General features: G+C 43.7%; 1 non-coding gene across 1 annotated transcript; it reads left to right on the top strand.

Annotated features, from left to right (window-relative positions):
* Positions 1 to 413: 413 nt before the first annotated feature.
* On the top strand, positions 414 to 505 carry Trnal-uaa (transfer RNA leucine (anticodon UAA)). Its single transcript has one exon. It is a non-coding gene; the product is annotated as a tRNA-Leu (tRNA).
* The last annotated feature ends 11,025 nt before the right edge of the window (positions 506 to 11,530 follow it).

Here is an 11,530-nt window from a genome sequence, read left to right on the forward strand (position 1 = left end):
GCAGAATTCTGTCTGCTCGATGTCTGTCAGGCAAACTGTCTGGAAGAGTTGCATAAGCTATGTCATGTTCTTTACACGCCTCATCTAGTGGATTGATACCGACATCGCCTCTTTTGAGTCTTTCCTCTAACATTGTGCCAGGACCACAGTAAGAGTAGCCAGGTATGAAGTTCGACAGGTAGTTTATTAATCATGCGGTTAAGAAGGGAACCACCACGTTTCTTTGCCCCTCTCATATTCTTCCCCTTCCTCAACTTATTTTGCTTGTTGTTGCTGTTGTTGTTGTTGCGATGCTTCTTCATAGCTTGAGTGTGAACTAACGACTAGTCTTTGACGCCCAGAATGCTCTAGTATAATAGTATTTGTAAGATAGGAATTGTTTTCTCCAATATGGTGGCGCTTGTTACGCATCTGTCAGATTGGCCGAAAAAAAAAGTGGTTAAGGCGCTAGATTTAAGATCTTGTTCCCGGTAAGGGAGCGTGGGTTCGAATCCCACATCTGACAAAAAAATTTTATAGTCATGATCATTGCCTGAGTGCTAACTTTGCCACCTAGAGTGATCTATTATAATAGTAATTGTAAGATACGTAGAGTCCTTACTGTACTTAAAGATGCAATTAAAGAAACATGCACTTCAACTTCCTATTAGACCTATCGCTGAACACAGAAATGAGCTGCAAAGGCAAGATAGTAGGCATGGTGATCTATTTCTTGATACGATTAGATGTACACTCCTGGAAATGGAAAAAAGAACACATTGACACCGGTGTGTCAGACCCACCATACTTGCTCCGGACACTGCGAGAGTGCTGTACAAGCAATGATCAACCGCACGGCACAGCGGACACACCAGGAACCGCGGTGTTGGCCGTCGAATGGCTCTAGCTGCGCAGCATTTGTGCACCGCCGCCGTCAGTGTCAGCCAGTTTGCCGTGGCATACGGAGCTCCATCGCAGTCTTTAACACTGGTAGCATGCCGCGACTGCGTGGACGTGACCGTATGTGCAGTTGACGGACTTTGAGCGAGAGCGTATAGTTGGCAAGCGGGAGCCCGGGTGGACGTACCGCCGAATTGCTCAACACGTGGGGCGTGAGGTCTCCACAGTACATCAATGTTGTCGACAGTGGTCGGCGGAAGGTGCACGTGCCCGTCGACCTGGGACCGGACCGCAGCGACGCACGTTACACGCCACGACCGTATGATCCTACGCAGTGCCTTAGGGGACCGCATCGCCACTTCCCAGCAAATTAGGGACACTGTTGCTCCTGGGGTATCGGCGAGGACCATTCGCAACCGTCTCTATGAAGCTGGGCTACGGTGCCGCACACCGTTAGGCCGTCTTCCGCTCACGCCCCAACATCGTGCAGCCCGCCTCCAGCGGTGTCGCGACAGGCGTGAATGGAGGGACGAATGGAGAAGTGTGGTCTTCAGCGATGAGAGTCGCTTCTGCCTTGGTGCCAATGATGGTCGTATGCGTGTTTGGCGCCGTGCAGGTGAGCGCCACAATCAGGACTGCATACGACCGAGGCACACAGGGCCAACATCCGGCATCATGGTGTGGGAAGCGATCTCCTACACTGGCCGTACACCTCTGGTGATCGTCGAGGGGACACTGAATAGTACACGGTACATCCAAACCGTCATCGAACCCATCGTTCTACCATTCCTAGACCGGCAAGGGAACTTGCTGTTCCAACAGGACAATGCACGTCCGCATGTATCCCGTGCCACCCAACGTGCTCTAGAAGGTTTAAGTCAACTACCCTGGCCAGCAAGATCTCCGGATCTGTCCCCCATTGAGCATGTTTGGGACTGGATGAAGCGTCGTCTCACGCGGTCTGCACGTCCAGCACGAACGCTGGTCCAACTGAGGCGCCAGGTGGAAATAGCCTGGCACGCCGTTCCACAGGACTACATCCAGCATCTCTACGATCGTCTCCATGGGAGAATAGCAGCCTGCATTGCTGCGAAAGGTGGATATATACTGTACTAGTGCCGACATTGTGCATGCTCTGTTGCCTGTGTCTATGTGCCTGTGGTTCTGTCAGTGTGATCATGTGATGTATCTGACCCCAGGAATGTGTCAATAAAGTTTCCCCTTCCTGGGACAATGAATTCACGGTGTTCTTATTTCAATGTCCAGTAGTGTATTATTGCAGGTCCTTCCAATTGTAGAAAAACAAATGTAGTTGTTAATCTCCTAATTCATGAAAATGGTCTCAAATTTAAGAATGTCTGCATATTTTCCAAATCGTTGCAACAATACAAATATAAAAATTTGGAACAAATTTTTAAACACCTGCATGATATTGGCTACTTTACATTTTCCAGTAAAGAAGATGTAATACCAGCAGGTCAAGCCCGACCACTTTCAGTTTTTATTTTCGACGACATTGCCTGTGACAAACAAGATCACATGAAAGCTTACTTTTCGATGGGTCGTCATTACGGTGTAGACAGTTTGTATTTGTCAGACATACAGCAAAATTCCTAAGCAGTTAATCAGAGACAATGCTAACGTTATTGTTCTCTTTAAACAAGATGAGCGTAATTTAAAACATGTCTTCAGTCATCATGTTAATCCTGACATGACATTCAATGAATTTCTCGAAATGTGTAAACGAGCATGGAATGGGAATGCCTACGATTTTCTTGTTATTAGCAAAGATGATGAATTAAATAATGGCCGTTATTGTATAAACTTTGATAATTGTATCTGTATTTAAAGCAACAGCTTGACCCTTACAGAATATTACCATCATGGCTTCTGCACAGGTAACATCTTCGAATAACAGCAGTAGCAATACTCTATTGCTCGTACTAGATCCTCAATACAATAACGATGTTGCTAATAAAAAATATGTGGATTCGAAATTCCAGTCATACGCGAACATTATTACAAATCGTATCGATAAAGTAAATCAGCTATTTGAGAAACAAGTGAGTATCACCTCCACTACTTCTTCTTCTTCTGCCGGAGACTCGGCACCGAAAAAACAGGAAATGATGCAACAAACTCTTATACTGATGCTGCCTCGAACTCTTTAAAAACGAAATGTTTACCGCAGATAACAGCTTTCTTTTCCTCCATATACACTACAAGTGCAGCAATGCATTTTGAATAACAAGCGTTTAAGGGGATTACATGATCCTGCTGAAGATCATGATGCATGCACGAAAGTTTATGTGGATAATGTGGTGGAAAAACTAAACGCATTCGATGTAAGTGAGAGCTCACTTATGGTCAAGCACCGCAAAATCATCACTAACTTAGCTCATCCGCGAACTGATCATGATGCAGCAACGAAAAAATACGTAGACGACATCCGTAGAAGAATCGAAAATTCTGTGAAACATGTGAAAGACAAAGTTGATTCTGCTGAGAAGGCAAAGCCGAGGGCAAGTGATGTAATTAGTAAATCGTATGTCGATCTGTTGTTCTAAAAGCTGCAAAATCAGCTTAACGACTTCAGAGGGCTAACAAACTCTATACGTACATCTATGAATGCAGAGAGTTCAAAACTTTTTAGACTTAATTAGTGTAACGGAACGAGTTTTAAACGCATCACGAATGTGAGCGAGCCAATTTTAGACACGGATGTTGCAACAAAAGGTTACGTTGAAAAAATTCGAAAGTGTTCCATCATTTTTAGAATTGACAGCATCCCTTCTGGAGATCCCAATGAATCAGCTTACCTTTTACACAATGGTGAGTATGAGTATGTATTACCTTACACTGGTAAAGTTATTTTACGCTCTATTACCCCTGATATTGAAACAATTAGCTTTGAATTGAATGAAAATAGTTACCAACTTTTGATGAATACGGAAATTGACGTACGTAAAGGAGACACATTCAAGTTCCATAAAGCCTCGCATTTAACACTTGGAAATCGTCCACTTCATGCTGAATTTGAATATCGGGTTGTAAATTAAAGTGTAATTTATCTGAGCAGTTGCGTACTACAAACACTGGCAATCATCATCATCATGTTCCTCAGATTCCTAACAGACGTCAATGAGTGCACATCTTACACGCTAGCATTAAAGACCTATACAGGAAATGGAGAAGGTGAGAAAAGTACCTCAGCGCACATTTTAAATGATTGGGATTTTTCGGTATACAGAGAGGCTCGCATAGGGCTTTGCTGGCAATGTGACGCCATTGACAGTCTTCGATTCAAGAAACGTATAGAACAAATGTGTAAAATGATCTCACCAATCCTCGACGATGCGCATAGGCAGCGTTTGATAAACACATACTTGAAACCTCTAAGTGAAGAAATTACTGTTACAAATTGAGATGTCTACTTAAATTTAGTTCAGATAGTGAGTGGGCAGTTTTGAGCTAAAAACATTCTGTACGATTGGATTAAACGAAACATTAATCTTAAAAAGCAGATCGTTAAAGCTAGATAGAATATCCGAAGAAAGATGCTATATCTACATAAAAGAGAAACTGAAACAAAATCTGTGCTTGAAAAGACATTTAAGCCCATTTCACAACCACTAAAAGAACTGATTTGCCGATTTCCGGCGAGAAAAAACAATAGCAATTCTGCAGCTAGATGTCAAGACAATATCAACGGCTGTGACATTAAAGAAAAATATGATGATCATGATGTGGAGAAAAAAATGAAAAGTAGCAGAAAAATACATGAGTAGCTTATAGCAGAAAATGCAGCTGGTCGACTGACGGCTTCGTATTTTAATAAACCTATAGACAAAACCCAACACACCGTGTATGGCGTAAGATTTGATCCGTTATCAAGTGAATGGATGATTGGAAACTCACCAGTGGAAGTTGATGAAAATAACTTAATAATACACAACGTAAGACATCCTGGAACTAGAGGGCTATACAGTTTATTGTTCAAAGTCAAGCCTAAGAATTACATGAGCCGTGATCTTCAAAATTATGCAACAATTCTGAAGGCAACCAATGCATTTAGACAACAATACCCCTCCTTCAAGCCTGTAAATGCAAACAAAGGATATAAGTATACACGTATCATAAAGCCATTAATTGGAATACTTGAGGGTCCAAAACGTCGTACTGCAACAGCAGCAGCAACAGCAACGGTTTCCCTAACATCTACAGAAAAAGACCGTGAAGAGAATAATAACAGAAGCGAGGACGACGATAGGGATGATGACATTGTTGAGGAATACAAAATTAGTAAAGCAGCGAAAATCAAAAGTAAAATACGTACAGGAAAGGGAATTCCCTCTGTACCTGGAGTAAAGAGAGAAGATGAAGAACAAGAAGCAAACATTGACTGGAAAGACTATTCAAACAAATCACATGTTGACTACATTCACTGGAATAACCCAAACGAACTTGTTGAACGTCTAGTTTTTCTCCTTGCATAAAAAACAGCTGGCAACAACTCACACGACAATGAAATTATTTCAATAGAGGAAGAACTCCGAGAAGCTGCAATTATTGCTTAACATAAAAGAATAAAAAACTAATCTAGCAGTGCTTAAAACTTTGTATATTCATATCAACTGAATAAATAAACATTTTCACTTCAAACTAGTTTTTGTGGTTTCCTCTTTTATTTCTCATATCCTTCAAAGAAACAAATCTGAGCAAAGAAAAAACCGTAACTGTAAACTCTGTCTGTGTGTGTGTGTGTGTGTGTGTGTGTGTGTGTGTGTGTGTGTGTGTGTGCGAGCACGTGCGTAACGTCTGCACTGGAGAGCTGGCAGAGCAAGCAGCGAGCAGTAGTGACGTCACGGTGCTAAGGACGGTACGTATACGTCCTCAATGTATTCCAAAAGCCCCATATAATATCTACTCACCAGGAAGGAGGCACACGACTCGTCTGTAGTTCAGCCACGCCTAGACGGTCAATACTGCGGTGCGATCGATTTGCAACAGGAAGGGCTCTCAACGAAGGAAGTATCTAGGCGTACCGGTGTGTTCAGCAATCTGGACCATCACCTCTGAAGGTCGCGCTGTATGGTGGTACAACATGTGTGGTTTTCACGAGGAATAAAAAGGGCAGAAATGATGTTTATCTTGATCTGTATTCCAACCTTCTGTACTGGTTCAGGAACTATCGGAACCGAGGCAATGCAAAAATTTTTTTATTTGTGTATTATCCGAATACAGTTTTATAATGGGTTGCAGACAAAATTTATGAATGTTCTGGTTAATCATACGCCATCGCTGCAATACCATCATTCCAACAACCACTTTTAAATTGTCCAGAGGTGTGCTCAACTACTCCGAGACTCTCGTAGGTCACTTCATGACACGTCATTGTTCACAATTTTCTTAGGCATTACTTCCATTGTCGCATCATCAGTCTAATGTAGCTTCTCACTCAGGTTACCAGCTTATCTAGTTTGAAATTCTGTTCATTTCCCGTCTCAGCTCCCCCCTGCATGGAGTTTGTATTGTCTTAGCATTGTTGCTCTATTTTTCACTTCATGTTTTATTCATAACAGTCGCCTGAATATAACATCTACCTACTCCAAAACAATGCCTACTGTAGCAATGCCACTTTCAAAACAAAAACTAAGCCATTAGTACTTTGTGAGACACGTTTTCCTACTGATGTAGTTGACTGCGCTGCCATATTCAAGAGTCGTGACGACGCTGTCTCGTACCATTATAAACCGTCTTCTTTCTGCTGCAAAGATGATATCCACTCTTTCATTTGTAGGAGATTTTCTCTTCACGTGCCAATAATTGTGCAGTAGGCACAATTTTCATTCGAAAGTAACTGGATCTTTCGAAAGTAGACAACGCACAAACAGATCATGTGCAAATGAAACCCTGAGTCTAGTGTCAGCGACACACCTATTATTAACTGTCACACAAAACTTAAAAACTAGTGTTGGCACGGATGCTCTGCAATAAAACACGAGGTCAATTTACTTGTTTATTAATCATCCAACTGTAGTATACAATCTATGTGCTTCTCATTGACACTGATATAATATACAAATCAAAGCTTCAGTTTGTCCAATTTTTTTCAGTATGAATTTGATTATAATTTCAGTGAACTCGCCTATCAATTATTACACACGTCATTGTTCATGCGAACAACGGATATTCACACAAAACATTTGAGTTTGAAAAGATAAGGCCGCTTTAGCTGTAAGCAATTTAATTATAGGCACAATCGGTCTTGCAGAATTTTAGCTGCATCATCAGGTGCAATAAAATCAAGACATGTTCCGATAGAGAAAAGAGAATGGGATACCCAACGTTCATAGTCAGTAAATTTTAGCTAAGTAGCAGACACACAAAATAACATACAACGCTCCCGTGTTACCATGAGCAGTATTATCCTGTGATCTGTCTGTTTCCTCATATACTAAAAAGGTGATCAAAGCCCAGATTGTATATGATCATCTACGGGGTAATATAAAATTCTAGCAGCTAACGGTCCATCATTTACCCATTGCAAGCGCGCGGACTGAATCGTGTATTAAAAGGCAGCGTGTCAAGACGCAACTGTTGAAGCGGCTGCGTCTTGACAATTTGCCCGTTTGTACACTATTCAGTGCGCGTGCTTGCAGAGCAGCTGTGTCGCCTGTTAGTACACAGTCCAATGCGCAGGCTTGTTGTGGGCGGATGACGAACCGTTAGCTGCTCAAAATTTACACTAACCGCCGTCTGCTTCACGTCTGCTGTGCAGCGAGCTACCTTAATTTAAGTATTATCTGTATTTTTCTTACTTGTCACTTGTTCTTCTGCGTGTTTTTGCTTTTAGGAAGCTTTAATAGTAGAGTGCTATTAAGTGTTCCATAGATCTCGTGTGTGTTTCGAATACAGTCAGAGAGTCCCTTTAGTCAGCCATAGTGCTCGTAGTGCTAGTGTTTGTTTTCAATACCGTCCAGAGACAGGTAGTGCTATTTTCCTTGTTTCTACAAGAAGTGGTTAGCAATCACAGTTTAGTCAATAATCAACCGCCTTTAGTGAATTAGCAGTCTAGTTAAAAGCTGATTAACACTCTATAGTAAATTGATTTCTTAGGATGGCTAGGATGTGTGGCTGCTGTGTACGGACGCAGGAGGAGCTGGCCACTCTTCGCGAACAGCTGAGCGTGTTGATGGCCGCGGTCAGCCGTCTTCAGGCTGCTGCCTCGGAGTGTAGCGGCAGTGGGGAGTCTGGTGCGTCGCATGGTGCACCCCAGGTGTTAGATGCTTCACCCACTGTCCCTGCTGTCGAGACATCTTCGCGGGTACCGGGCGCGGTTGGGCCACCCTCTCCCCAAGGGGAGTGGCGGGTTCAGCGGCGTTCGCGGCGCACGAGGCGGAGGGTCAATGTGGAGGCTGGCCGTGCGGCATCGCCCGCTCTGCCTGTGAGTGGACATGTGGCTGCTCCTTCAGCAAGGTCCGAGCAGGCACACGGGGGGAGGGGTTTATTAGTTATTGGGAGCTCCAACGTTAGGCGGGTGATGGAGCCCCTTAGGGAAATAGCGGAAAGGTCGGGGAAGAAGGCCAGTGTTCACTCTGTCTGCTTGCCGGGGGGTCTCACCCGAGATGTGGAGGAGGCCCTACCGGCGGCGATAGAGAGCACTGGGTGCACCCGACTGCAAATTGTTGCTCATGTCGGCACCAATGACTCTTGCCGTCTGGGTTCAGAGGTCATCCTCAGTTCGTACAGGCGGTTGGCGGAGTTGGTGAAGGTGGAAAGCCTCGCTCGCGGGGTGGAATCAGAGCTAACTATTTGTAGTATCGTTCCGAGAACCGATCGCGGTCCTCTGGTTTGGAGCCGAGTGGAAGGCTTAAACCAGAGGCTCAGACGATTCTGCGGAGAGCTGGGGTGCAAATTTCTCGACCTCCGCTATCGGGTGGAGAAATGTAGGGTCCCCCTGAATAGGTCAGGCGTGCACTACATGCGGGAAGCGGCTACAAGGGTAGCGGAGTACGTGTGGAGTGCACATGGGTTTTTTTTAGGTTAGAGAATTCCCTCCCTAGGCCCGACAAGACGCCTCCTGACACGCAGCAAGGTAGGAGTAGGCAAAATGCAACAGGGAATAACAATATTAATGTGCTTATAGTAAACTGCAGGAGCGTATATATAAAGGTCCCAGAACTGCTCTCATTAATAATCCGTCACAACGCCCATATAGTACTAGGGACAGAAAGTTGGCTGAAACCAGACGTAAACAGTAATGAAATCCTAAACTCAGATTGGAATGTATACCGCAGAGATAGGCTGGACAGTGAAGGGGGAGGCGTGTTTATAGCGATAAGAAGTGCAATAGTATCGAAGGAAATTGACGGAGATTCGAATTGTGAAATGATTTGGGTGAAGGTCACGGTTAAAGCAGGCTCAGACATGGTAATTGGATGTCTCTATAGGCCCCCGGGCTCAGCAGCTGTTGTGGCTCAGCACCTGAAGAATAATTTGGAAAATATTTCGAGTAGATTTTCCCACCATGTTATAGTTCTGGGTGGAGATTTTAATTTGCCGGATATAGACTGGGAGACTCAAACGTTCATAACGGGTGGCAGGGACAAAGAATCCAGTGAAATATTTTTAAGTGCTTTATCTGAAAACTACCTTGAGCAGTTAAACAGAAAACCGACTCGTGGCGATAATATATTAGACCTTCTGGTGACAAACAGACCCGAACTATTTGAATCAGTTAATGCAGAACAGGGAATCAGCGATCATAAAGCGGTTACTGTGTCGATGATTTCAGCCGTAAATAGAAATATTAAAAAAGGTAGGAAGATTTTTCTGTTTAGCAAAAGTGACAAAAAGCAGATTACAGAGTACCTGACGGCTCAACACAAAAGTTTTGTCTCAAGTGCAGATAGTGTTGAGGATCAGTGGACAAAGTTCAAAACCATGGTACAATATGCGTTAGATGAGTATGTGCCAAGCAAGATCGTAAGAGATGGAAAAGAGCCACCGTGGTACAACAAAAGAGTTAGAAAACTGCTGCGGAAGCAAAGGGAACTTCACAGCAAACATAAACATAGCCAAAGCCTTGCAGACAAACAAAAATTACGCGAAGCGAAATGTAGTGTGAGGAGGGCTATGCGAGAGGCTTTCAATGAATTCGAAAGTAACGTTCTATGTACTGACTTGACAGAAAATCCTAAGAAATTTTGGTCCTATGTCAAAGCGGTAGGTGGATCAAAACAAAATGTCCAGACACTCTGTGACCAAAATGGTACTGAAACAGAGGATGACAGACTAAAGGCCGAATTACTAAATGTCTTCTTCCAAAGCTGTTTCACAGAGGAAGACTGCACTGTGCTTCCTTCTCTAGATTGTCGCACAGTTGACAAAATGGTAGATATCGAAGTAGACGACAGAGGGATAGAGAAACAATTAAAATCGCTCAAAAGAGGAAAGGCCGCTGGTCCTGATGGGATACCAGTTCGATCTTACACAGAGTACGCGAAGGAACTTGCCCCCCTTCTTGCAGCGGTGTACCGTAGGTCTCTAGAAGAGCGAAGCGTTCCAAAGGATTGGAAAAGGGCACAGGTCATCCCCGTTCTAAAGAAGGGACGTCGAACAGATGTGCAGAACTATAGACCTATATCTCTAACGTCGATCAGTTGTAGAATTTTGGAACACGTATTATGTTCGAGTATAATGTCTTTTCTGGAGACTAGAAATCTACTCTGTAGGAATCAGCATGGGTTTCGAAAAAGACGATCGTGTGAAACCCAGCTCGCGCTATTCGTCCACGAGACTCAGAGGGCCTTAGACACGGGTTCACAGGTAGATGCCGTGTTTCTTGACTTCCGCAAGGCGTTTGACACAGTTCCCCATAGTCGTTTAATGAACAAAGTAAGAGCATACGGACTATCAGGTCAATTGTGTGATTGGATTGAGGAGTTCCTAGATAACAGAACGCAGCACGTCATTCTCAATGGAGAGAAGTCTTCCGAAGTAAGAGTGATTTCAGGTGTGCCGCAGGGGACTGTCATAGGACCGTTGCTATTCACAATATACATAAATGACCTGGTGGATGACATCGGAAGTTCACTGAGGCTTTTTGCAGATGATGCTGTGGTGTATCGAGAGGTTGCAACAATGGAAAATTGTACTGAAATGCAGGAGGATCTGCAGCGAATTGACGCATGGTGCACGGAATGGCAATTGAATCTCAATGTAGCGAAGTGTAATGTGATGCGAATACATAGAAAGATAGGTCCCTTATCATTTAGCTACAAAATAGCAGGTCAGCAACTGGAAGCAGTTAATTCCATAAATTATCTGGGAGTACGCATTAGGAGTGATTTAAAATGGAATGATCATATAAAGTTGATCGTCGGTAAAGCAGATGCCAGACTGAGATTCATTGGAAGAATCCTAAGGAAATGCAATCCGACAACAAAGGAAGTAGGTTACAGTACGCTTGTTCGCCCAATGCTTGAATACTGCTCAGCAGTGTGGGATCCGCACCAGGTAGGGTTGATAGAAGAGATAGAGAAGATCCAACGGAGAGCAGCGCGCTTCGTTACAGGATCATTTAGTAATTGCGAAAGCGTTACGGAGATGATAGATAAACTCCAGTGGAAGACTCTGCAGGAGAGAC

Source organism: Schistocerca gregaria, chromosome 1 (assembly GCF_023897955.1).
Source record: "Schistocerca gregaria isolate iqSchGreg1 chromosome 1, iqSchGreg1.2, whole genome shotgun sequence".
Classification (NCBI taxonomy): domain Eukaryota; kingdom Metazoa; phylum Arthropoda; class Insecta; order Orthoptera; family Acrididae; genus Schistocerca; species Schistocerca gregaria.